Raw genomic sequence first — 25,246 nt, 5'->3', positions numbered from 1 at the left:
GAGCTCCGTGCTCGGTGTGCGTGCGCGCGCTCCAAACTCTTGGCACGCTGCGAAAGGGGGCGGGGGTGTGAGCTGCACTGGGAGCTGCTTGGGAGGTTGCATTGTTGCGGCGCGGTACACCCCGTTACTCGCTTTGGAATATCCGGTTGTTTGAACGAGCAGGCTAGAATGACAGTGTGCTCAAGGAGGAAATTGGAAGCCACTCTGTTCTGCCGTGTGTGTGTGTGTGTGTGTGTGTGTGTGTGTGTGTGTGTGTGTGTTGCAGCGCAAAGAATGGAACTGGCATGAGTTCATCTTTAGTTGGTGCGGGTTAAAGGAGGGACTGTACAAAGAGAGCTCCGCCTGCTGTCCCTCTGGTTGCATTGCTGCAGTCTCCTAACTGCATGCACATCGGGAATGAGTGAGTATGTGTGTGTGTTACAGAGAGAAAGAGTTAGTTGTAATACCTTGGATTTTTACTGCGCAAGGGGTATGCTGTGCAGGGCATTCATCTCCGAAAGCTAGAGTGGTTGTTAATGGAGAACGACTTCCATTGAAGCCCAGGGTAGGCGTGTTACAAGAATCTGGCGCAGCCTGAAGCACAGGAAATAACTCCTGCTGCGAGTGAGGTTGCATAACTATAGCGCAGAAGATGCCTCTGTGGCACGAACTGCTCTGAACGGAGGCGGAACGAGTATTGAATAGGCAGCTGTCACGTTTGCATTGTGAGAGGACAATGTATGCATTCATCTCAAAAGGTTTTTGCACAGAAACCTGCTGGGGTTTTTAGGTTGGCGTATAGGGTCAACTGGACCAGAGGACTCTGAGCTCTGCAAATTCTATTCTCTCTTCGCTACCTAGAAAGCCAGCCTATACAAGATCTGGCCTGGGGGACTGAATCCCCAATGCTCCCAAGTTTCTGACCCATCTTCCTAGGCAATCAGTCTAGCTTTGTGCGTAATGCTTTGCTCTTCATTCTGAGGTTTGTGCACCCTAGCAATGAAGGATGCTGCTCCTGCCACCTTGAGGGATAGAACAATTTCTGAGGAACTTCCCAAACAGGCCAGCATTCCTCTTTTTCCATCTGTCTCCAGGAAGTTTCCAGAGTGCTCTCATGAGCTGGTACACAGGAGCCGGTTAACAGTGTTCTGCGCATAGTAGGTGCTTAATAAATGTGTGACGAATGAATAAAGGAGCTAAACCAGTCAGTCTGCCCAAAAAAGCATCCTGTCGGTTTCTGAGGTTTCTTGATTCCTGCCTCCACAAAAGCATTGTCCTTATTCAAAACGAGGATGGGGCAATGCTGGTGACAGGAAGAGGGGATCTGGGATAATCAGATCGGACCTCTGTTACCTCTGAATCTGAGTTGTTTTTTTGTTTTGTTTTATTTTTTATCTTGTTTCTGTGAAGAACCTATAACTGGCAGCGTTGGTGCTGGCCTGCACTCCTTCCAGTACTACTGCTAACCGCTTCAGCTGCTCAGATTTGAATCAAGTCCCATCCGTTATAATGTGTGTTCTAGACAAGCTACTTAAACTCTGTGCCTGTGTAAAATGGGAATAATAGAACCTAACTCATATAGCTCCTGTACTGATTAATGAGGTAATGATACACATTAAGCACTTAAAACAGATTAAGAGCTCAGTGAGTCCTCGCGCTCACTGATTTTGTAAACCGGAGATAATAATAATCTCCACGACAAAGCAGTGCCAGTTGCTCTGCAGGTTTAATGTAAAGCATTCAATAGCCTTGTTCATTCATTCAATAAATAACTGGCTTTTTTTTTTTTTTTCTGTGTATACCACTGTTGCTAGACACATAACCTGGCCCTTAGTAAGCCATCATTTTCTTTTGAAGATTTGTATCTGTTTGAGGTTCAAGTGCATCAGGGAAATGATCAATAACAGGCTTTGAGAGAAGACAGGAAAACCGTCTCGGCTGTCATGTGCAGAGCACTGTGCTGGCTGCTTTCATACATACTGCTTACCTGAAAGGGCAAGATATGATCAACAGCCTGAATGAATGCTTTTAGATTGTTCCCAGTCCTATGACCAAGAGACAGTCACCAAACAGTTCTTTTTTTAAAGTAGCCCTCGCTTAATGTCCACAGGTTCTGTGACTTTGTGAAACAACGTCTAACAAAATCAGTTTATCATAGGCTAAGTGATATGAACAAGAGTGAAGTTCCTGTGGCATGTCATAAATGTTATAACAAAATGATGTTTAGCGAAATGACGTTATTTGAGGAACTGATATCCACTGCAAGGACTGCTTTAATGCAGAGTCCTAGATCCTGCTCCAGATTGATCTGCAGATCTGTAATAAGGCTAACAAATCTGCTTTTTCAGAAGCATGCCGGGTTCCCTTAGCCCTTCGCAGTCTACTCCCCCTTTCCTACTTGTGTCATCACATCTCTAAACACATCCCTAATTGAAGCCCAACACAAAAGAGGGTGGGCCAAGGTATATGATAGGCCAAGGTAGACACTGGCTAAGGCCAGAGAACTGGTGCAGCTAAGAAAGATGGACTCAACAAGACTTGAAAAGCTGTGTGAGAAGAAAAATACAGATCACAGTTTCACCTGAAGTTCCAACTCCATTCAGTTGGTTGAGCGCTAGTCAAGAAGGATTCTGTGGCCCCATCAGGGTTAGGAGTACAAGGAACCCTTGTGTTTGCTCGGTTGTATTATCTCAAGAGGGTCTGTGGGAAGGAGGTTGGTCACAACGGCTGGTACTCACAGGTAGCTCTCAGTACTATTGCCCTTAGCTTAGGAATTAGTTATAGTCACTTAACAACCTGTTATAGATGATTAATTATCTAAAGCATCCATGAGCCAACAGCACAGTTGCCAGGTAATTGCCACTACAGGACTTCATTAAAGTTAAGAAGGTACAAGTTGGTTCTGAGTTCCAGGTAGGTATCAGACCAGAGTTAACAAAACCAGCAAGGTGGCCTGAGCTCATGGAGGCACTGGAAGCTGGCATGCATGCAGCGCCCCAATTCAAGGCTTTCTCCCTCTTTCCAGACCCCTCGGTCCATAGTGATCATCTTTCTTATGAACTCAGAATTTGTCTTCTCAAATACTTTTATTTTTCCCTTTACTGTTTGATGCCTGTGCTAGTAATTCTCTCTCCCCCCCCCCCATTTTTTCTAATTAACTTTCATTAATATGTGTTTGTTTTTCCAGTTTCATGTTAAGTGTGTTGAAGGCAAAAGCAACGTTTTATATTTTTGGGTGTTCTCTTCAGCACTGGTTTTAACTAATGGAAGCTTTTCAAGTGAAACATGATGCCAAAGCCTTGTGTATGTATAAAAATGAAACTGTATTGACTGACACAATGATGTAAATCAGGAGTCCCCTCTGGCCCCCCATTGTGACCTGAGTACTGCTGCAATTCAGCATTTCACACTGTGCCTTGCACTAATAAGCTCTCAGCAGATATATGTATACTTGCAAAGCCAAAAGAGAAGAGAGCCATGCCAACTGTATATAAAATACATGTTCATATTTCACTTCTGAAACTACTTTTAACATTACCCCATAGTAGACCTTATTAAAATTTTGTATTTTAAAACTGTAGTTACTATGTGCCTAGATCAAAGGGGATACTATTTTCATGCTGTACTTTGTTTAATGAATGACTTTTTTTTTTTTTTTTTTTTTTTTTTTTAGTGTAACCAGTCTCTTGGCTAATGAGCTTTGCCTCTCAGTGGAATTACTAAATGGTAACCATGTTTCTAAATAGTTTCCTTGCCTCTGGCATGAGTCTGTTTCTCCATCACTAGGGTTTCCATGTTCTTCCAAACCAATACAAAGTATAAAGAAATAAGCTATTTTATTTTTCTCCCAAAGGACTTCAATTGTTGGTCTGGTAGTATCCGGTGAGTGTGAAATCAGTTTACTTTTAATGCTATAACTGCCTTTTACAGGAAGTTTCCACAAGATTACAACAAGTACAAGGGAAATGAGCAGTCTGCGATTTCCTTTATTTTCAGTATAATCTTAGCAGGGAGGCTGCTTACTAGGCCCCACACTACTAAATAAAGCACTCCTCCCTTACCATCATTCTCCCAAGTGGTTTTGGCATGCTCTTTCTTTGAAGGTTATATCCCGTTACAACAAATATGAAGTACTGAAATATCTGTCACATAAGATTTCCAAGGCCATGTGCATACAACACAAATTCAGTATACAACAAAAGTGTCTCAGTGGTTCCTTGGATTTTGTTGTAAAAATGGAATTTGACTTCCCTCTTAGTGAGTAATAATAATTAACCATTGTATAGGAATATGAAACTTACGATACCCCTCAGGAACTTACCTTCCTAACACCCTTGCTTGCTAGGTATTATTATCAACTCCAATTTACAGAGAGACTTAGGAACTGCAGATCAGAGAGGTTGACTTGCCAGAAGTCACACATTAATAAGGATGCGGCTAGTGCTCAAACTCACATTTTTTCCTTCAAAAGCTCGTATGTGTTTGTGTGTTCGTGTGTGTTCATATATATAACTTGTCAAAGATGGGTCCTTAGTGGGATATTCTTTCCATTTCAAGTCATTATTACTGTGGGTGATGACTTGGCAGGAATCCATCTTCTTAGATAAAGAGAAGATTCAATTCCTTGCCTGTTATCAGCTAGCTGCCTTCTGTGGGCCTCTGGTACATGAATTCCTTTATACCATCAGAGTGTGATCTGGAAACCTCTGGCGTCTCTTTTGTAAATTGGTAGCTAATTCTAGAGCCTTGGTAGGATGACTACTTCCAATAAGAGGCAAAAAACACCTGGTTGTCTTTTGGTGTTACCAGCAGCTTTGGACATCATGGTAGCCGCTAGCCAGCATCTGTGGCCATTTAAATTTAAATGAATTAAATAAGATAAAAATTTACTCCTCGATTCTACTAGCCACATTTCCAGGGCTCAGTAGCCACAGGTGGTTAGTGGCTACCATATTGGATAGTTCAGATAGAGAACGTTTCTATTATCACAGAAAATTCTGTTGGGCACTTAATGTACAGATGTGTTGCTGTAAACAACAGAGGTAGTTATTATTAATATAGACACCTAACAATGATTATGTTCTCAAATATGTAATTATTGGTTTGAACTGGGACACTGTTTTGGCCTCAGATTATGTCTTTATTACCATCAACTAAGGGTAAAAGGGAGGGTAATTTCATAATTAAAGTGTTTACCTACAGAAGATATCTATATGGCGAAGCACTAATTCATTGATTTATTTATCTTCTAAAAATACTTTAAATGCTCACGTGTAGTGTTAAAAGCAGCAAAGCTTTACCTGGGAGCTTTTCAGAATGCAGACTCTTGGGCTCCACCCCAGCCCTACTCAATTATAACCTGCATTTTAACAAGATCCCCAGGCGATTCATCTTCTCGTGAAAGTTAAAGAAGCCCTGCTGTAAATAATCTCTTTCTCTCTTACAGTATAATATACCTTGACTAGGTATATTTTTCTTCAGGTTGTCCCGCCTCCAAGTGTATAAAAGTAAGGTAGTTCCACCATCATTTCCAGTTTTTTTCCCGGCCCCCTATAAGAGGTTTTTTTTCCCTATTTCCTTTTAGTCTCTTCTTTCTGGTCCATGATTTAGACCACTGTGCAGCACCTCAGCTCTGCTCTTTTCTGCTTTAAACCTAGAGGCGCTCTAAGCTCCTTGCGGTCCTGGACTCTCTTGCCGCCAGGGGGCTGGACCAGTAAGAGCTGTTTCTTTCCTCCACGCCCCTTCTCATTTCCCTCTTTTCTAAGAAATCTCCCTACTTTCCTAAAGAAAATTCCTTCTTTTTTTCCAACTCTCTCTTTCTGACTTACTGAAGGGTCCCTCCTCTTTCCGCTCTGCAACGTCACTTTAATAGGACTTTATCACACTTTATTAGGCATGTGGAAAGCCTGGTAGTTCTATACTACCCACTGAGGGAGTCTTAAAGTTTTGCATTTTGTTGTAACTTCTATTTGCTCTACTACATTTGCAAATCAAAACAAAACTTAAGACCCTCCATTTACATACAACATTGACCCTTCCAGACTTCTACCTGTGTTGGCAATGTGTGTATATATACATACAGACAGTGCCAAAGAAATGTATACACAGTTTAAGAAAGAAAACCTGTATTAAAATTGTAATAATATATACCGATAACAAAAGATCGATATAGTCACGTTTGACTTCTGCAATTACAAGCGGTCCTCAAAGTGGTTACCATCAGCACAGACACTTCTGATTACGGCAAACTACTGCTTGAGCAACACTGACCAAAGTGGCCACTTGTATACATTTTTTTGGCACCCCTGGTATATACCATGTTTCCCCGAAAATAAGACCTAGCCAGACCATCAGCTCTTATGCGTCATTTGGAGCAAACATTATAGTCTTATATTAATGTTTGCTCCAAATGAAGCTGATGGTCCGGCTAGGTCTTATTTTCGGGGAAACACAGTATAATATACAGCTGAGCAGTTATAATTCAGAGAATACAGACATGTAGGTGATAGAGGTAGGAAGAACACTATAAAGAAATGCCAGTGTTAGAGGAAGAATATAGTAGTTATTTTTATTATCTGTGTTGTATAACATCTTGTGTTACCTAAATGTTTCCTTTTGGTTTTCCATATATTCCTAGATGTATTGTAAGATTTTGAAGACCAGTAAAAAGACTGTTGCAATGGTCTATATAAGGGAACAATTTGAGCACTGGTCAGGAGCCAGAGAAAAGACTATGGGTCCAAGTACATGTAAGTACCATGATCTTTGAGACTACTTTAGCTGCCGGGAGGCCTGCTTTCTGGAAACTTGCAATCTAGATGGGAAGATGTGGAAAATCAAAAGGAAACATTTAGAAAATACAAGATGTTATATGGATAAGTGCCAGGAGAAGTAATGAAAATAACTGTTCTTGTTTCCTCTAATGAGACTAATCTTATTAGCATTCCCAAATATGTCCATTTTGGAATGCTATGACAATAGCTTTAATATCTTTGTATGATAAAATCTAAAATATACACCATATTGAAAAGTTCTGTGTTTAAAAATTATTAGATGCTGAAAACTTCAGTTCCAGTGACATCTGGCCAGTTCTTACCTCACCAGAAGGAGATGTTTCATTCTCCGCGAGTTTTAAAATCCTAAGAAGACACTTAAAATCCTAAGAAGACACCGACTTTCCTTCGCACTAGACAATGCCACCCTCAGCTCTAAAGCCTCTATCAAGAAGCCCTAAAACACTTTACACTCTTATTGTCTTCTGGGTCTTCGCCAATCTTTGTTTATTTCAAGTTTCCTTTCTTTGTTGGATTATCTCAATCTTCCTTTTGGGTCCCTGCCAAGCTGTGCCAAGTATGTTGAACAGTCTCTCTTTACTTGCCTTATTGTCCTTGCTTATTTTAAGTACATCTCCTGGTATTTTCCATAAAGAATTTTAGAATTGATTTGGGGAAAAAAATTGGTTTCTAAAATCTTACAGCATTTGGTCAAATGTACATCTTAGAAATGTACTTATTCTTGATATATTTCATGATACTCTTCTTTACTATGCATTTGTTTAATGCCTATAGGTGTCTGTTGTTTCCAAGTTTTTATAAAACCCAAATATTCATATTATCAAATTATTATTGTGTAATAACTTATAAAGTAAGATGTCTGATAGGTCTTTATCAACATTCTTTTATATAGTAGTGGCAATTTATTAGTCCTAAAGGACAACTTTTAATTTATATTTTCAATTTATGTCTCTGGAGCTCCTATCCATTCAAATGTATAAATGACAGCAAAGATTTTTGCCAAGCTTTCATTCAAATTCATACATTCTATTTCTATTTATGTACGATCCCAGTTTCTTCTTTACTTTTCATATATCTACACTGTCACATTTTCTTGGAAATCACTTGAAATGTAACTCATGGAATACTAACAATAATTATTTCTTGGTTTTTTTATTCTTTTTTATAACCTTCACTTCTGACATTGATCTTTTATAGAACTGAAAGTACTCAGTAAAGGATAGAGAGAACCTTCAGAAAACTATCATTAGAATTCATTAAAGAGTGGTGTTTGGGTCCAACTCTCAAAGGATCTATCTTCAGTAAACTCATAGAAGATATCTATATTGGAAATATTAATTAATTAAAAATTTTATAGGCCAGATTCAGTAACAGAGGTGAAATTAAAGCTGTCCTTGACTTCAAGGAACTTATGTCTAATGAAGATATAAATTGGTAACTTACCATTACCTGGTAAGTGCTATCAGAGTTATGAATAAAGTGCTACGGGAGCAATTGATATTGCTCCACATAAAATAGAGGATTAACAGTAGCTGGGTTACCATAAAACATTATTGTGAAACATAAACAAGACCAATGAAATGAAAAACCATCCTTGAAAATGGCATCATGCATGTGTTCAAGGAGAGTGAATAGAAGAAAAACAATGCTGCTGGTTTTATAACTTCAACCTCCAAAGGGACAATTGGAGCTAAGAGAGTTATAATAAATATTTGGTTCTTTTTTTGTACCCTTTTGTACGACAACAAGGTCAAAATGCTGAAGATGAAACCCCATGAGGATAAAACTTTCACAGCCACTCCCCAAGCTTCAGCCTATTTAAATATGTTACCCTTCCATCTATCTTCATTTTCCCTGGAAGAATGTCTGTGTGTTACCATACAGTGACCTGATGGATGTTTACATAGATGGCTTGTTTTCAGCTATGTTTCTGGCAGTTATTTATTGTACAGGCCTTTTTGGTATATTTTAGCAATCTTCTAATTAGTACCTAAATACTCTGAGAAAATGGTCTTTTACATAATACACCTTGTTTTGATTCCCAACTCAAGAACTGACTGCGGATGCTTTTTGTGTAAGCACACAAGCCCAACGCCACCTGTACTGCTTCTCATTTCATTCATCCTAGTGTAGTTTTCACTGGGCCTTCTATTTCTCTTGTCTCTTCTGAATGCATGTAAAAATTCTATACTGGACAGACTTTTGTTGTGTTCATTTGACTCCAGAAAGTGGTGTTCCTAGGTTCCTAGTGTATGTTCTGAATATCTAATTAACAAAGCAGGGACCTTGCTTTTTAAGATTTCTTTTATCTTAGCCAAATGTCTAGTAGTGTACCCTCAACAAATAAAAGTTGCCTGTTGCCTCCCCAAAATTTGACAGAAGCTCATGTAAACCTGGGTCATTGTGTGCAATTTAAAACAATAATTTTAATGGCACAAAATAATTAATACCAACATGAATAAATCTCAAGATTTAATCAGTTACCTCAAATCAGATATATTGGAGTTGAAAGTTTACACGGACTTTTCATATATCACCCTGGTAAATCCCCAAATGCAAAGGCAAAAATACTAAACTGCCTTTTTGCTTCATTTTTAAGTTAACACAATGTTCCTTGTAAAAACTTAGAACTTTATAGAAAAGTGGCACAGAGTAAAAATGAGGACTCCAATTCCACTTGCCTCAAAGGTGACTACTATTAACACTTTAGAATATATAATTTCAGATTCTTTTCTATATATTTATACACACACACACACACACATACACAATAAACAAACGTTTTGAGTATTATTCTATTTCCTTTTTAACATGCCATGTACATTTTCAACATTAATGTTCAATCTTTTAAATATCGTTATATAGTATTTTATAATGTAGGAATACTATAATTTATCTCTTTCTATAAATAGACATCAATAATTGATTGTTTCTAGATTTTGTTTTTTGTTTTTATTAGACACAATGCTTTAAGGAACATCTTTGTACACTCATTTTGGGGCTTATAAAGGTGACGATTTCTCTCAGATTTATGTAAGTGAAATTGCAAGGTCAAAGAGTGAATATTTTAAATAATGAAAGAAAATGCCCAATCTTCTTTCAAAAACACTGTTCCAATTTTTTTAATCAATTATTTTCTCATCAATAGTGTAGGAGAGTACCCTTTTCTCTATACCTTCACTCAAAGTAGATATTAACAATCTCTTAATTTTGCCAGTACAATACCCCCTCAATGTGGTATCTTATTATTGTGTTATTTTGCATTTCCCTAATCACTTGGTTTAATTTCATTTATATTTCTCCTTCAGTGAATTTCCTAATCCATCTGTTTCTTATTAATTTCCCTTTGCCTCCATTTCCTTAGTTGTACCTTTTGCTGAATATTGTTGTGACGTAACTTCTATGATAATACTCATTTATTAAACACTCATTTATGAATAAATAAATACTCATTTATTATCAATGGGTCATTGTCTTTTCTAAGAAAAATAATAGGTAAAAAAATAAAGTATTAGGTAGAAAGGCTTTTCAAAATTACCTTTTCTGTATTTCATATTCTATTTTTATTTACGTAATTTTAAAATTTGCCTTTTCTCCAGTCACACAGAAACATTGTATACATTGCATTCAGGCTAGCAATAACAATACATCAGGGAGCAATTCAATGGAACTACTTATGTTCTACTACCAACAAATGTACATTTGTCCATAGTATTTCCCCAGCACAGCTTCCCCAGAACAGAGGTGTTAAATAAAACCAGCAATATTCCTAAAAGTGTTATGAGACAGATACCTAACTTTCTCCTCTCAGACCAGTAATATACAATAATCAACTCAATAAATAAAAATGGGCACATGTTGCTGGACTCTTTTATATAAAATTTTTCTTCTCTGATGGAGGATATGAAGATAGCATTTGTTGATGTTATCAATAGCTACCATTTCTTAATTTGTTGGGTGCTTACTGCATGCCAGGAACTGTTCCACATGCTTTACGAATATTAGTGCTTATCTCACACGAGATTGAGTATCATTAGTATCTCCATTTTAGTGGTGAGGAAATGAAAGCATGCAAGGTTAAATAACTTGCTTGAGTAGATTTCACAACAAGAAAGTAGCAGAGCCCTGATTTAAACTCAGAGATTCCAGAGCCTCACTCACAGTCACAATACTGAACTTCCATGGCTAGTGTTTGACTAAAAGAGTAACAGAGGGGAAAGGAACTATAAAGAAGAAGGATATGGACAAGGGGGTAAGAAAGAAGTTCAGGATAAGAGAAGAAAAAAAGAAAGAAGGAAAGAGATAGGAAAGGAAGAAAGAAAGAAATGGGGTAAGTTACCTTTTGATTCTCTCACGCACCAACCCAATGAATGGCCAACTACACAGAGCTTGCTGATACCAGTACCAAAGAAATGCACAGCATTGTGGTTTCGGTATTCCTCATGATCCCTAAGCCCTTGGCCCAACCACCCCATCACACCCACATCAAGGCATAGTGCTTCCAACTTGGGGACATTGTCCTGGCATCTTCCTTTGCTGTACTTCTAAGATTCACAAAAACTGTAGCGATGTGGACTCTTACAAAGAACAATAGGAGTGACTCCTCACGCATCATCTGATTTTTGCTTTTAGGTATAAGATAAGCTGGAAGGCAAATGTTTACCAAGTATGCTCTTAAAAAAATTCTTGAAGAAACATAGAAAATATAAAAGTTCTAAGGCTTTGTTCTCATACTGCAATGGATCGTCCTCCTGTGTGCTTCCTGGGATTCTTCCAACCCCTTTGGAGGCCACTGGAGTCACTGAGTCAGTTCTTTGCTGTATGCGTCAAAATAGGTAACCTGGCCTCTCGGTGCCTCTTCAGTGACTCCGTTAGAAATGGCTATTGTCAGGTCAGTATTAGATACCAATCCCAGTTCAGATCCACATTTAAACCAAATGACACGATAGTAACAGAAGAATATGACTTTCATCTATGAGAGTAGTGCATGGAGAATACGGCAGGAAGGAGATTTGTGCCTCTTACCATCATCGAGGTAAAAATATAGGGTGGCCAGGCAAATCCACAGCACAAGATCCAAAGCATCATGGTGTTTTATTACAAAGGTCTTTACCTTAGAGTCACAAGAAAATATGCTCATAATTCCTTTCCAGTACTTCTCCCCTAGTAGTCACTCAACACGACACATACTGGGGTCATTGAGTGAAAATGTACAATTATTGTACTACAGAATAAGGAAATCTCGGACACACGAATTACATGCAGGAAGGCAAATTCTAAACATAGCATTTAGTTACTTTATTTAACTTAAGATGTCTGTAAAGCTTCTATAATTTTCTCCTGTTTCACTTCTTACCAGTATCCTTGTTTCCTCCCTTTGTGTAAATGGAACTCTGTCTCAGGCCTGGCACTAAGGTGAGGTGAACAAAATATCACAATTTTAAGTAACGACAGTGGACTCTGCCTTTCAGCTTTCCTGAAATTGTGGAAATAATGTCCACAGTGTCTTGTTGCTCCTTACCTTCATATTCAGACAGTACTTCGTTTAACTTCCTGATGTCCCAAGTGAAAATATTTCTTTGATCCCCTCTCCAGGAAACCTTCCATCAGCAGAACATCTTCTGTTTTCAAGTCTGCTCCAGTTAAATTGCTTTCTGTCAAAGTATAATGTGCCTGGCCTCCCTACAAGCCTTCATAATCCATAAAATTTTCAACTTTTAGAAATGAAAGAGATATTATAGCATATTGGATATAATAACTATTTTCATCTCAAATAATAGATAATTTAATGGCTAAGTGACTGATTTAATTGTTTTAATGGGAAATTTAATGTGAGGATTTTAAGACATCTAATTGTATAAAGGACAGGAATGCATTGGACCTCATGATCAACGAGCATCATTGATTTAAAAGTTGTTCCTGTCTTTCTTCTTGACTTCTATATCTGCTTCTTTCTTCTATCTTTCAGCTACTTCTACTACTACTACTCAAATGAATTTGGTGAAGGTGGCCACCAACCCGTTGCGGCTTTGTATATTCTCAGTTTCAGCCACCAGAAGGAGGCTGATATTAACTTTTTGGTTCCAGTTCTGAAATTCCTTGGGAAAAAACTCATACTGGCTCAGCTCAGGAGTGCCTCTGCCTGGACCAATCAACAGTGTCCATGAGCAGGGTTAGATTTGACGAATTTGGTGATTGGTAATGTGGTCCCATTGTAATCATACAGATGATGGAGTTGAAAAGGGCCTCCAGTAAGTGGGAGCTTGGCAGAAAAAAGTATCTGTATCTATCACAGAAATAATTTCGTCCAAGCTTTTCATGTAATAGACGATGAAAATGAGGTTCAGAAAAGTGGGTTGACCAAGGTTAGTGAGAAAGCCAACACTGGATCGCAGGTCTCCTGAGTGCCAGACTCATGTTCTTTTATTCAACAGACATTTACTAAGCATTTACTATGTGCCAGACCCGATTTCAGGTGCTCAGGTTGCTTACAACAGTAAAACAATAGCCACAGAAGTACTTGTCCTCACTACACTGCTGCTTAGACCAGACAAATTTGTCTTCTGATCTCCCATCTTCTAAATAACTTCTTCTTTTTCTTTTAAATCACTCCCCCTAATCTCCTTACAGAAAACTCCAGAGCCCATTCTCTCTGCTCCTTCATTGCTTTCCCACATGCCAATTGATTCTGACATTAGCTTTTCTAAAATCCATATGAAGAGAAATTGATTGCTCTGATAGACACGCAGTCACAAGGTCACGCATTGAACATACACAAGGCTTTTGAAAGGACAAGGATTTTTTCACCATCTAGGAGGCATGTAAGTGGAGAGGAATAAATAAACACCTTTATTTAGTAGTTTTGATGCCCCATTTTCTACTTGGTTTCAAAGGAGAAACATTTATATGTAAGGATTGCAAATTCTTGGGCACTTTTTTGGGAATACCAAGAGGAAAATAAAACAAAGGAACAGACACTATATAAGTTGAGTCTTGGTTTATGGTCAGACATCACACTGTCCGTTTGCTAGCTATGTGACCTTCAGAAGTTCAGTTAACTGCTCTGTGCCTTAGTTTCCTAATTAATAAAATAAGAGTGGGGACAGTTTCTATTGAAATTATTTATAATTCCTACTTTTACTATGTTCTTAAAAGGATTGGAGGAGCCAATGAAATACAGTTCTATTCCAGTTGCAAAATTCTACTCTTTCATGAGAGCAAGTGGTTTCACTTTGCTTTATGCACTATTTGTACACTAATCCAAAGTGATTTAATTATGTTCATTAAATCAACCAGATTTCTTTGAAAACAAGATGGCTTTGTCTCCCAGTGCTAGCGTTATAATGGATTACTGCTGTGATTTTTGAAAATTCTATTTAGGAAGCCAAAACATCTCACACTGGTTTTAACATGGAAAAATGCCATTGTTCCAAACAATTTTTTTCTCCCCATATTAGAAGGCTGAGATATAGTATGAAGATGTAATTCATATTATTCAGAAGTCTCCACACATTTCATTCCACAAAAATCTAAGAAAAGAGGAATGGGAAGGAAAGGTATTTCATTTTTGCTCACTGGATGACTTCAGTATGCCGGCCTGATTCATTTTTGTAGGCCTGCTTTAATTTTCTAATTACCAGGGCACATAGGTCAGTGCGTGTATCTTTTTTATCTGATATCAGAACATTTTCATACTGCATTCCATAAAAAAATGATCTTGGATCCAGCATTTCCACACTGCCCTGTGTTCCCTTGACTACCGGAGATGGCTATGCCTTGATGGGCTGTAAAAGGGACAGCAAGTGAAATGTGCCAGTTCCCAGAAACAGCATACCATCTCTGTGGCTGGATTCTGGATAGGCATTCCTGGAAGCAACCACTCAGGAGTGCTACTTTTAGCAACAATAGCAGCTAAGATATGATGCATCAGTCAGGACTTTGTGTTGTATCTTTCATAAGTCTCTTGAATGAAGCCCTGTTTGTGGGTGCTTACTGAGCTGAGAGCTGAATGCTACTCTTCATGTAACATAGCTATCAGTGTTTTCCTACTCAAAAGTGGACATAGAGCAAAGCTTCTGGAGTGGCAATGGACATCAAAAACCTCAGAAATACATAAAACTTACCTTAGTAATTTTACCTCTTAAGAATGTGTCCTAAGGAAATAAATGTGTAGCATGGCGGCTGACACATAGGAGTCATGCAATAAATGTTAGCTGTTGTTATAAAGATGGTCATCACAGCATGATTGATAATGGTGAAAACTTAGATTAAACCTAAATGCCCGAGAAAAGGAGATTGATTAAATAAATGGTATCATGTCTGTATAATATACTATTAGGCAAACGTTAAAAAGTATGTCAGTGGTTTCTGAATTTTGGCGTGCATCGGAATTGCCTGAGGAAACCTGTTAAAAATGAAAGTTCCCAGGCCCCATCCAAAATATTCTAAGAATAACCAGAAAGTTCTATAGGTAAGATAGAAGTTAGGCTTCATATGAACTCAATATATATTATAGCAGGAATATTAATTTCGATTAAAGGATTATTATTCATGTGAAAGACTTGGTGACTATTCTTAACCAGTCTATCTCACAAATAATACATCTATCTCAAAAGGACCCATTTAAATCCTTCAGGTCTGAAAACAGGCCTAACATGAAGCTATATAGTTCGTTCAGTTAAGTTTTCTTTAAATGAGCATCAATATAGAATGTCGCTGCCCCAGTCCTCCAAATTATGTAATTTTTCTTTCTATACCCGTAGATAGAGCGATATCTCTTTAATAAAAGAATAACATTTTCCTTCAAGAGAATAAGTCCATTTGGGGTAATATTTCACATTTGGAGCTATGTTTCAATTTGCCTCTGTGTGTGTTTTCAAAACACCTGTATTGGAATGAAAAATTATTGGCAGGCTGTGGCTGAGTGTAGTGAAAGCATTGAACTATCAACTCTGACGGTTGTTCCAGCCCCAAGATAAATAATTGTTTATCTATAGTTCCTTTTTTGCTCAAAGAAATATACACACTGAGAAACTGGCCAACACAGTGTTAAATTAATTAAACAAATTGGCCATTAGACTGAGATGGCTTTAATGCCTTAGTAGCATACATGAGCAAACCAGTGCTTTAAGGTGAAGAAATTGAAACCTAGAGACAACCAATCACAAATAGCCAACAAGGCTTTTCCAAATAAGGCAAATGCTTAAGCTATAGCCCATCAGATGAGTTCCTTGCTTTGCTTCTGCCTCTTCTGTATTAAAAGTTTGTCCACTAGCTCTTGTTGATGAACCATTCCTAACCACTTCTGGTTTATCTCTGCCTGATTCAATTTTTGCTCAAATAAAAATGTAATGTGCTTCAGTTTATCTTTTTAACAACAGGATTTCTTTTCTTCCAGATGAACCGTTACTTCAAAGATCAAGATAATAGATTGTATTGACACTGGAAATTCCAACGTGTTCCTCTCTTCTGAGTATTCCTTGCTGCTTATCATTATTGTCCCAAACCATGGAGCTGACCCATCAGCTGCAGAGTACTCAGTGGGTACTGACTGATATGTCATATTTTAGGAAGAGGGTTAAAGTCCTGATTTCTTATTTCTTCCCACGCAACAACTTCCCTAAGGGCAGCAGTTTACATTATGTAATGCTTGGCTGTGTCAGGCACTGCTCTAGTCACTTCACCTAGGTGTGCCTTTACATATTTAATTCTCACCCTGTAAGGTGGCAGCACCATTTTTCATCCCCATTTTACAGATGAGGAAATCTCAAAAGGAAGGTTAAGGCACTTGCCCAAGATCACACAGTTGTACATGGATAATCCATAAGGTTTGAACCCAAGCATTCTGAGAGTCTTTGCATGTAAACGCCAAACCCCAGTCTTCGGTGTACTATCCTAAGGCTGACTTTCTCTTCAACTACTGGAGAAGCTGTGGGTGGAGGAGAGAATGCAAATGACTGAATGGTAGAAGGAAATGCCTCAAGACAAAAAAGGGGAGAGTTCTGGAAGTTGCAAGTGGAACTACCAGAGAAGGAGCCTGTCAGAAACCCTGCTCTTCTCTGCCTCTGATTGGCTAAGGGCTCTTGGAATAGATATTTCATTTTTTTCTGAACCTCAGTTTCCTATTTTGTAAAAAGCTGATAATAGTAGCACTTTCAGCATGTTCTCACAATGAAATAAGGTAACATCTGCACAATAGGCACAAAGAAACCTTAGCTGTCACCTATCCCCACCTCCAATCAAAGGCAAAGAAAGAAACTTGAGATCTTTGAATTTACTAAATTGAAAAGACAGATTTCTGAGTAGACTTTGTGAAGGACAAATCAAACAAAGCAATGAAATAAAAACATGAAAAGTAGGCATTCGTAAACATTAATTTCCATAATTTCAAATGTCCTTTCACTGCTCTCTACAATTTTTTTTTTAAATATTCTTCCTCCTCTTTCTTTTCTTCCTCTTCCTTGTTCATTTTCCCTTTCAGTTCTTAATAGAATACTTTTTGGAAATCTCCAGCTTTGACTTCGCTAAGGGGAAAGGAGGATACATTTCTACTGAAGCCAGAAATCTATGGAAAGCAGAGTGCCCTGGGGGACACCCAGCTGCAAAACAAAAACACAAAAAAGCTGGCTGAGCTGGGAGATGAATATTCTAGAGGAAGTGTGGGGATGACTAAAAATTGCAGATTCTTTCCGGCCTGGGATTGACTTTCCCAAGTTCTACTTTGCTTACATAAAGTTGATTTACTTTGCTAGAAAGTGATCCTTTGCCTAGGCCATCTTATATTTCCTTTGTATTCCCTTAGAGTCATTTAAGTTGTTTTAGGCACATGTGTCTTATTTGCCATCCATTGCTGGTTGGAAAAAAAAAAAAAAAAAGAAGTATCTTCTCCTTTGATTCTACTTGTGTGTGAACAGGAAAGAACTGGGTTTTGGGGTCTAAGAGTCAGAGGTTGAACTTGGGCTCCATATTTATAAGATAGATGACCTTGAGCACATTACTTAACCTCCCTAACTTTCTTCCTTTGTGAGGTGGGTGTAACAATAGTAACAGTCACATAGATTTGTTTGATTGACATAATACATGTAAAGCACTAGCATAGGAGTGGAGCCTATGAAGTATTCATTATATGGTAGCTACAATGATTATTTTTTAGTCTATTTTTCTCTCTCCCACAAGAGCCTAACTATGTATTCAGTTTAATAATGGTTTGTCAGGTGAACTATATGAATGAAACAAAGATATACAATCAATCAGTGCAAAAAGTATATTATAGTGAAAGGCTTACTTCTTTCCAGGGGTTTGAAGAGTTTCAGTGTCCTAGGTAATGTTTTAGATGGAAACCAGAAAGGGAAACAGAAACATGAAAATAAATACAGAGTAATATCCTTCCCAGTTGTCATAGTGTTTAGGACACCTTATTTACATAAACAATTTTTGATTGTCTTAACTATATTAGTAGACTACCATATTATTTGATGTTTTCATTGACTTGTTATATTCATTCCACTTCACTTCAATAAATATTTTTTGTGTGTATACATGTGCTAGGCACCTCGAATTCAAAAATGAGCAAGTCACAATGGTAACCCTGGAAAATAAAAATAAGATTGCAAATGTATCGAGTGCGTAGAAATTGTGTTTTGGGGGAATGTGATTGTGCTTGTGTGTGCTTATTACAAGGCTAGAGTGTGATCAATCTGATCATTCCTATTGTGTCCTGGTTATAGAACTCCGTGTCCATATGTATTTTCCAGGTTGTTGGTTTACTAGGGTAGGCAGATATTTATTTTCCATCTTGTGAATGACAGTCAAAATTTATGCCCCAGAGTCAGAAGCCATTTGCTAGAGCCCTGAAAACCACCTTTCTCTGTCACACAAGCAGTTGTTGTAATCAACTTGGCTCCATGCCTGGAGCAGGCTGTGTGACTCAGTGACAGTTGCAATCAGAGCACGGAGTTGGAGACAAAGAAGTCATAGATCCGGAAATCACAGTGACAATGGCCAATTAGGATTGGATGGTTTTATGTGAGTGGAGTTTTTTTTTTTTTTTGTAGACATTAAAAAAGTATATCATTCATCAAGGACACATTTAATCCTGTTATTTTGCATGAGATTGAAACAATTTTTGTCCTAGTAGTACTCTGTTCGACTCTGTTCAACACATGAGTGATTCTGTATTATAACAACCATTCAGCATTTCTAGTGATTTTAGATCCATGCTTGGTAAGGATATATCTACCTCCTCTCACTTGAATTAGATTTACTTTTTGAAGTCACTTTGATTTTAACATCAATCCCAACCCAAGCTGGATTGAATTCATTCCAGTGAAGACAACAGAATTAATTTCCAAGAGAAATATTAAGTCAGAAGTCTTCAAATGTTTCGAAGTCCACAACATGCATATTTTGTTTTTTTATTTTTATTTATTTTTATTTTATTTTAACCACAACATGCATAGTTTGTAAAAAAGTGATCAAGCACTTAACTTTCATATTTATTACTCTAGTTATTAAGTTATAAATGTACATAGCAACTGATAAATATATAGATTTGTACCTGTTGGTCAACTTTAAGGGGAAGGAGTCTAAAACATTAGGTAAGGACCAATAAAGGTGGGAAGTTGTGGTAGTTATAATACAATTTATTTCTACTCTTTTTATAATGTCAGTTACAAGGTCAAGCAAGATAGAAATACCCTCATCACACCAGAGGCACCATCCTTAATTGTGGTTGGGTAGGACTGCTGTACTACTGGGTAAGGATGAGCGTAACCTGGGGACAATAACAGAGAAAGGCAGGCGCTAGATCTGAAATAACATCCTCACATAAACTTAAAATATTGGGTGTAGGGGAGCAACTATTTTACACTGTGCTTGGTGTGCTCTTGGTGTGAAATGCTCTTATAGCACCTTAACATGGCATGCTAAGGTTCTGCATAAGGCAGATGGAAAAAGCCATTAAAAAAGTGCTGGAGAATTGTGACGCAATTTGAGACCGATCATAGATTTATTTTTCATTCTTCTTCGCTCCCAAAGGAATTTTGTTTTTGTAATTGTCCATTGTTTAAAGATGAAAAAATTGTATTTATTAGGAACATACCCGTCTGTATTGAGCAATGTCTCTTCTTTGTGGTTATTATTATCAATATCACCTGCAGAAACCTCATTCAACAAATATGTATTGAGCACCTGTTATGTTCTAGGTGCTTTTCTAGGGTCTTGGGATACAATCATGAACAAAATGGACAAAGATACCTGCCCTCACGGAAATTATATTTTAGTGTGGGGTGACTGACAATAAATACTAAACATAATAAATAAATTTAAATAGTGTGGAAAAGTTAAACAGTATAGCAGGATGAAGAGAATCAGGCATGTTGAGGTGAGAGTGTTGCCATTTTAAGTAGCGTGATCAGAGTAGCCCTCATTGAGAAGGTATCATTTAAACAAAGACCTAAAGGATGTGAGAGAGTTAGTCATGTGGCTATTTATAGGTAGAGCATTTCTAGGAAGTGGGAAGAGTCAGTGCAAAGGTCCTAAAGGTCATTATTTTCACATGGTTCACTGTCTTCTTTATTCAAAGAGTATGGCGTGATGCTCATAGGGAGGTTATTGTAGTCTACTTTATGGGTTTGGAAGAGAGATACACCTTTCCCCAACTTTCGATCCAGGGTTCACTAATGCCTCAAACATCTGTGATTTTTGGCTCAGGGAGTGACGGTGGCTAGTCTTGGTTATATTTTATGGCTTTTGCCTGCCTCCTTGAACATGTATAGCATAGGAAACCAACTTGATTTCAGGGTATTCATTTTTTTCTGTTAGACTGAACAGTTTGGAAACGGACAGTTGTTGTCCACCATCTATATTTATCAACTATAAGATGAAAGTACTATAAGGATAATTATTATCTCCCCAAAATATAATTGATGAACTTGGCAGCATCATAACTGCATAGTAAATGAATGGTATGGGACACACACACACATTTTTTCTATGTGATATTTTTCTCCAAAATCTATTCTTTGGTAATCTTCAAAGTATATGTGTCATATTGATACTATTTAATATCAATTTCAGATGCAGAAATGCTATTTCATACCACATAATAAACTTTAAAATAAAACGTTTCAGTGGCACTGTGGTGTCATTAATATAAATGAATGATGATAAACTGTTACCCTGCACATACTCGTATTACACACACACATGCACAGATATATTATTGAATATACATGCATACATGTGTATGTGTGCACACACATATAAGAGAGAAAAGGACAGTCCAAACTAGGGAATGTAAATAAAAAGCACACAGAGAATACTTTATTCAGCAAACCATAGAAATCATTAACATTTATTGGGCACCTGCTATTGGTGGCTATTGTGGCAAGGGCCCTTGTTCCATTGCAGAACTTGAATTAATTCTGCTTCTAGAGGGAGCACACAGTATAAACAACAGTAACAACCATAGTCACCGCCATGCACTGAGTGCTTATTACTTGCCAGGGAATGCACTAAGTGCATGTACTTACATTATTGTGTCATTGCAACATTATATCATTTAACCCTATGAAGTAAATACTATTACTATAGACAGGTGAGAAAGCAAAGGCTCAAGGATGCTGAGAAACTTGTGTAAAACCTTAGAGCTAGTAAATTCTAGATCAAGGGTTCAAACCCAGGTATTCTGTCTCTGGGGCCCATAAGCTTAAGCACTACAGTGTGTTTCTCTCTCTCTTTTTTTTTTTTTTTTAAGATTTATTTATTTATTTATTATTTTTTTTTTAATCTATTGAGGTGACAATTGTTAGTGAAATTACATAGATTTCAGGTGTACAATTCTGTATCACATCATCTATAAATCCCATTGTGTGTTCACCACCCAGAGTCAGTTCTCCTTCCATCACCATATATTTGATCCCCCTTACCCTCATCTCCCACCCCCCACCCCCCTTACCCTCTGGTAACCACTAATTTTTATTAGTTTCATGTGTACAAAACACTGCTATAGTTAGACATTTATCATTTATACCCCTCACAAAGTGATAACCCCTCTCCCCCAATCTACCCCTCTGACATCGCATACAGCCGTCACATTTCCACTGTCTCTGTTCCTTATGCTGTACTCCACTTCTTGTGACTATATATATATTAAATTATAGTTGACATTCATTATTATTCAGCTTCAGCTTCAGGTGTACAGTGCAGTGATCAGGCATCTACACCATCCCTGAAGTGGTCTCCCTAATAAGACAAGTGCAGTGTGTTTCTTGAGAAGGATCTCAGATATAGTGTGAGAATACTGGAGTCAGATGAGACCCAGGTTTACATCTTATTTTTGTCTCTTTTGTGACCGTAGACAACTTACTTAACCTTTTAGACTCAAACATTAATAGTACAGATACTAATGTCTAAAGTATAGTATCTACAGTACTATAGTGTCTATAAATATCTATAGATACTAGTATCTAATAGCATAGATAATACTATATACTTGGCCACATTTTCCTAAGAGTAGAGATGTTGTATGTGCCTGCCACATGGTTGCTGTTCAATAAATGACAGCAAATGATTTGACTGTTACCTCTGCATCTAAACAGAGTCAGACGCAGAGAGGGAAAAAGCTATGCCAAAATCAGAGTGCACCTAAACTTTTCCTTTCTAGTTAGGGCTACTCATGACTACTCGATAACTTCTCCCTAGAATCAAGTGTAACCATTGCAAGAGGAAAGAAGACCAGGAAATGCCTATGCCTTCTGCATTTTGCACAACTTAGCAAATGAAGCCCATCTATTTAATTTACATCAGAGCTTTTGACACCATGTAAAGTCTTCCTCTGGAAGAAGCAGACAAGTTAATGTTCCAAGGAGGGAGAAACAATTAGCTTATTCGTGAACTCAGGTTGTAGTTACTGTATTCTTTTGGCCCAAGATAGTAATTTTTTAGCTTAAATCACACCAAATCAAGATTACCAGTGTTACTAGAGAAAGTGCTGCTTACGAGTAGGTCAAGTCATAAATTACAAAAGTGAAATTCAGAGATGTGTGGGATGTTCAGAGATATTAGGATTTACATAGGGGATTTTGCAATAATGATAGAAAATCAAGCCTAAAACAAGCTATTATCCTGAACAACAGAAATAAAAACAGGATCCTAAGTAATGAGTAGTCTTCTAATTTTTAAAGAGATAATATGATGTCAGAGCTGGAAGGGATTTTAGAGCTCAGGTACTCACACTTTTTTTTTTTTTTTTTTTTCAGGTGTGGAAACTGAACATCAGAAAGGAAATGCTGAGGCCCGTTCCATACGATGCAGTAAAATGCTTCTCATCTTGATTTTCTCCTGGATGAGGTGCTGGGGCTTAGTGAGAAGCATACTTTATAAAGGTTGTTAAAGCCAGGGGCTTTGCCAAATTTAGATTTGGTTCCTGCTTATGTAATTTTCCTTGTGTTTTCAATTATTTATACGAATATATTATTTATATATGTCTGGAACTTGTGCTTTTACCACTCAATAAACAGGAATTATTTATAGGATTACGGAGTGCTTCCTGTCCTTACCTTTCAGAGCATGTTGTTTTGCATTGTTAATTACTTGTTATAGTTCAGCCTTGTGCAGTTTTCTTTCCCAGCAGTCCTGGGGTGGTGTATACTTAACTAGCCACAAAGAGCTATGTTAGGATCTACCTTTATCTTCATATGCAGGGTCCCAAATCCAGGTTAATTATCCCATTAGCCATTTCCCTAGCACAGATGCCGATGGGGACCCACCAGATCACGTTTCTTACGTAGAGTGAGACCACACTGAAAGAGGAAGCAGGCTTCCAGTCCTAAGTAGAAATTCCCTCTGCTTCAAGTTTCTTCTTTGCCTTTGCCTTTCTTTTTTTTAATCAAGTTCTTGAATACTCTTGCTTCTACCCTCTCTCATCACTATTTTCCCTCCTGCTGCCTTGCCTTGACCTCAGGTACCTATGTCATCCTGGCTCGTGGCCATGAGTCTGGATTCTACTGCCAGAAATGATCCCTGATTTTTGCCTCTTTCCTTACACAGCTCACTTCCAGGTGTTCCACCTGTCACCCTTGGTTCTCACTTTGACTTAGATTTCTGAGGGTCTTGCCCTGGAATTCACAGGACTGAATGATAGTTGCTGGAAGAGCCAACACAGCAGGTACCCTGGAATGGTGCTAGTATGTAGAGGCCAGGCAGGGCTTGGGCTGGGTAAGGTGACAACATAGCTTCTACCTCTGCCCCTTTTCTTCACAGCCTCCTCAGCATTCCCCAGTGCACATAGAAAGAGGTCCTTGGTTGTTTCTCCTTGGGCATGGAGGATATACGAGGTAGGACAATTAAGTTCATGAACTCATCCTAGAAAAAGTGCTCCATACCTCATTGCTGAGTATCACTATAGTCACCTTCCAAGTACACCCCTTGGGAAGCTATGCACTGATGCCAGCACCTAGTCCACCCTTCAAAGCAGTTTAGGAACTCTTTTTCTGGAATAGCCATCAGAGCTGTTGTATTACGCTTGATGTCCTCAATGTCATCAAAATGTCTTCCTTTCAATATTTCCTTTATCTTTGGGTAAACAAAGAAGTCATTGGGGGCCAGCTCAGGTGAATAGGGAGGGTGTCCCAACACAGTTTTTTGTTTACTGGCTAAAAACTCCCTCACAGACAGTGCCGTGTGAGCTGGTGCATTGTCGTGATGCAAGAGCCATGAATTGTTGGGGCTAAGTTCATGTCGTCTAACTTTTTCACACAGCCTTTTCAGCCTTCCAAATAGTAAACTTGGTTCACTGTTTGTCCAGTTGGTACAAATTCATAATGAATAATCCCTCTGATACCAAAAAAGTTTAGTAACATCGGTGCAACAAGTTCGCAAACTTAATTGTCAGACCTTAGTAGCTCTCTAATCAGGTAGAAGATATAGTTCTCTACTCAGTTTTTAGAAGAGTTAATATAGTAAGATACATAAACTTTCCCTCCATGGAGAGGGAGGACAAAGATTTGCAAACTGAGAGGGGCTGTCATTTTTGTTATTGTCCCTCAAAGATATGAGGTCCTTCACTGTGGCTTAGGCCTTGAAGCACAGTGTTTCCTGGATTTTTTCAGTCCCTTTGTTGGAGCCATCAGGTAAGCAGCCCACTCTTAGACTGTTTAATCTGAAGGAAAGAAACCACCTTGCCACAGTCATGAGTGATTGTGAGGGGATACATAGCAAATACACCATTGACTTGACATGAAAGGACTATAGCAACATAAACAAAATAATTCTTAGGCAACAGGGGCCATCGGGGTAAATTTCTCTTTCCTTTTCTCGGCGTTTCAGCAACTTACTTTCTACCTCGTGACATGGTATATAATAGTCAATCATAATACCAGGCATCAGAATGCACTGAATGAAGGCTCAATAGGTGGATGAACGAGCATCCCAGCTAACAACATGGAACTCTCTAGACGTGAGCTTGTTGACAC

General features: G+C 38.1%; 1 long non-coding RNA gene across 2 annotated transcripts; it reads left to right on the top strand.

Annotated features, from left to right (window-relative positions):
* The first annotated feature begins 100 nt into the window (after positions 1-100).
* On the top strand, positions 101-23,308 carry LOC141570600 (uncharacterized). 2 transcript variants are annotated; one of them, XR_016020844.1, is made up of 4 exons: positions 101-3,282; positions 3,653-3,705; positions 16,171-16,312; positions 23,033-23,308. It is a non-coding gene; the product is annotated as an uncharacterized LOC141570600 (long non-coding RNA). The 2 variants fall into 2 exon arrangements; XR_016020843.1 differs by having other exon boundaries at positions 3,653-16,312.
* The last annotated feature ends 1,938 nt before the right edge of the window (positions 23,309-25,246 follow it).

This window comes from Rhinolophus sinicus, chromosome 3, assembly GCF_057876585.1.
Source record: "Rhinolophus sinicus isolate RSI-liver-muscle chromosome 3, RSI-T2T, whole genome shotgun sequence".
NCBI classification, from domain to species: Eukaryota; Metazoa; Chordata; class Mammalia; order Chiroptera; family Rhinolophidae; genus Rhinolophus; species Rhinolophus sinicus.
Note: the sequence above shows the minus strand (reverse complement) of the source record. Positions and strands in the feature narration are given on the sequence as shown.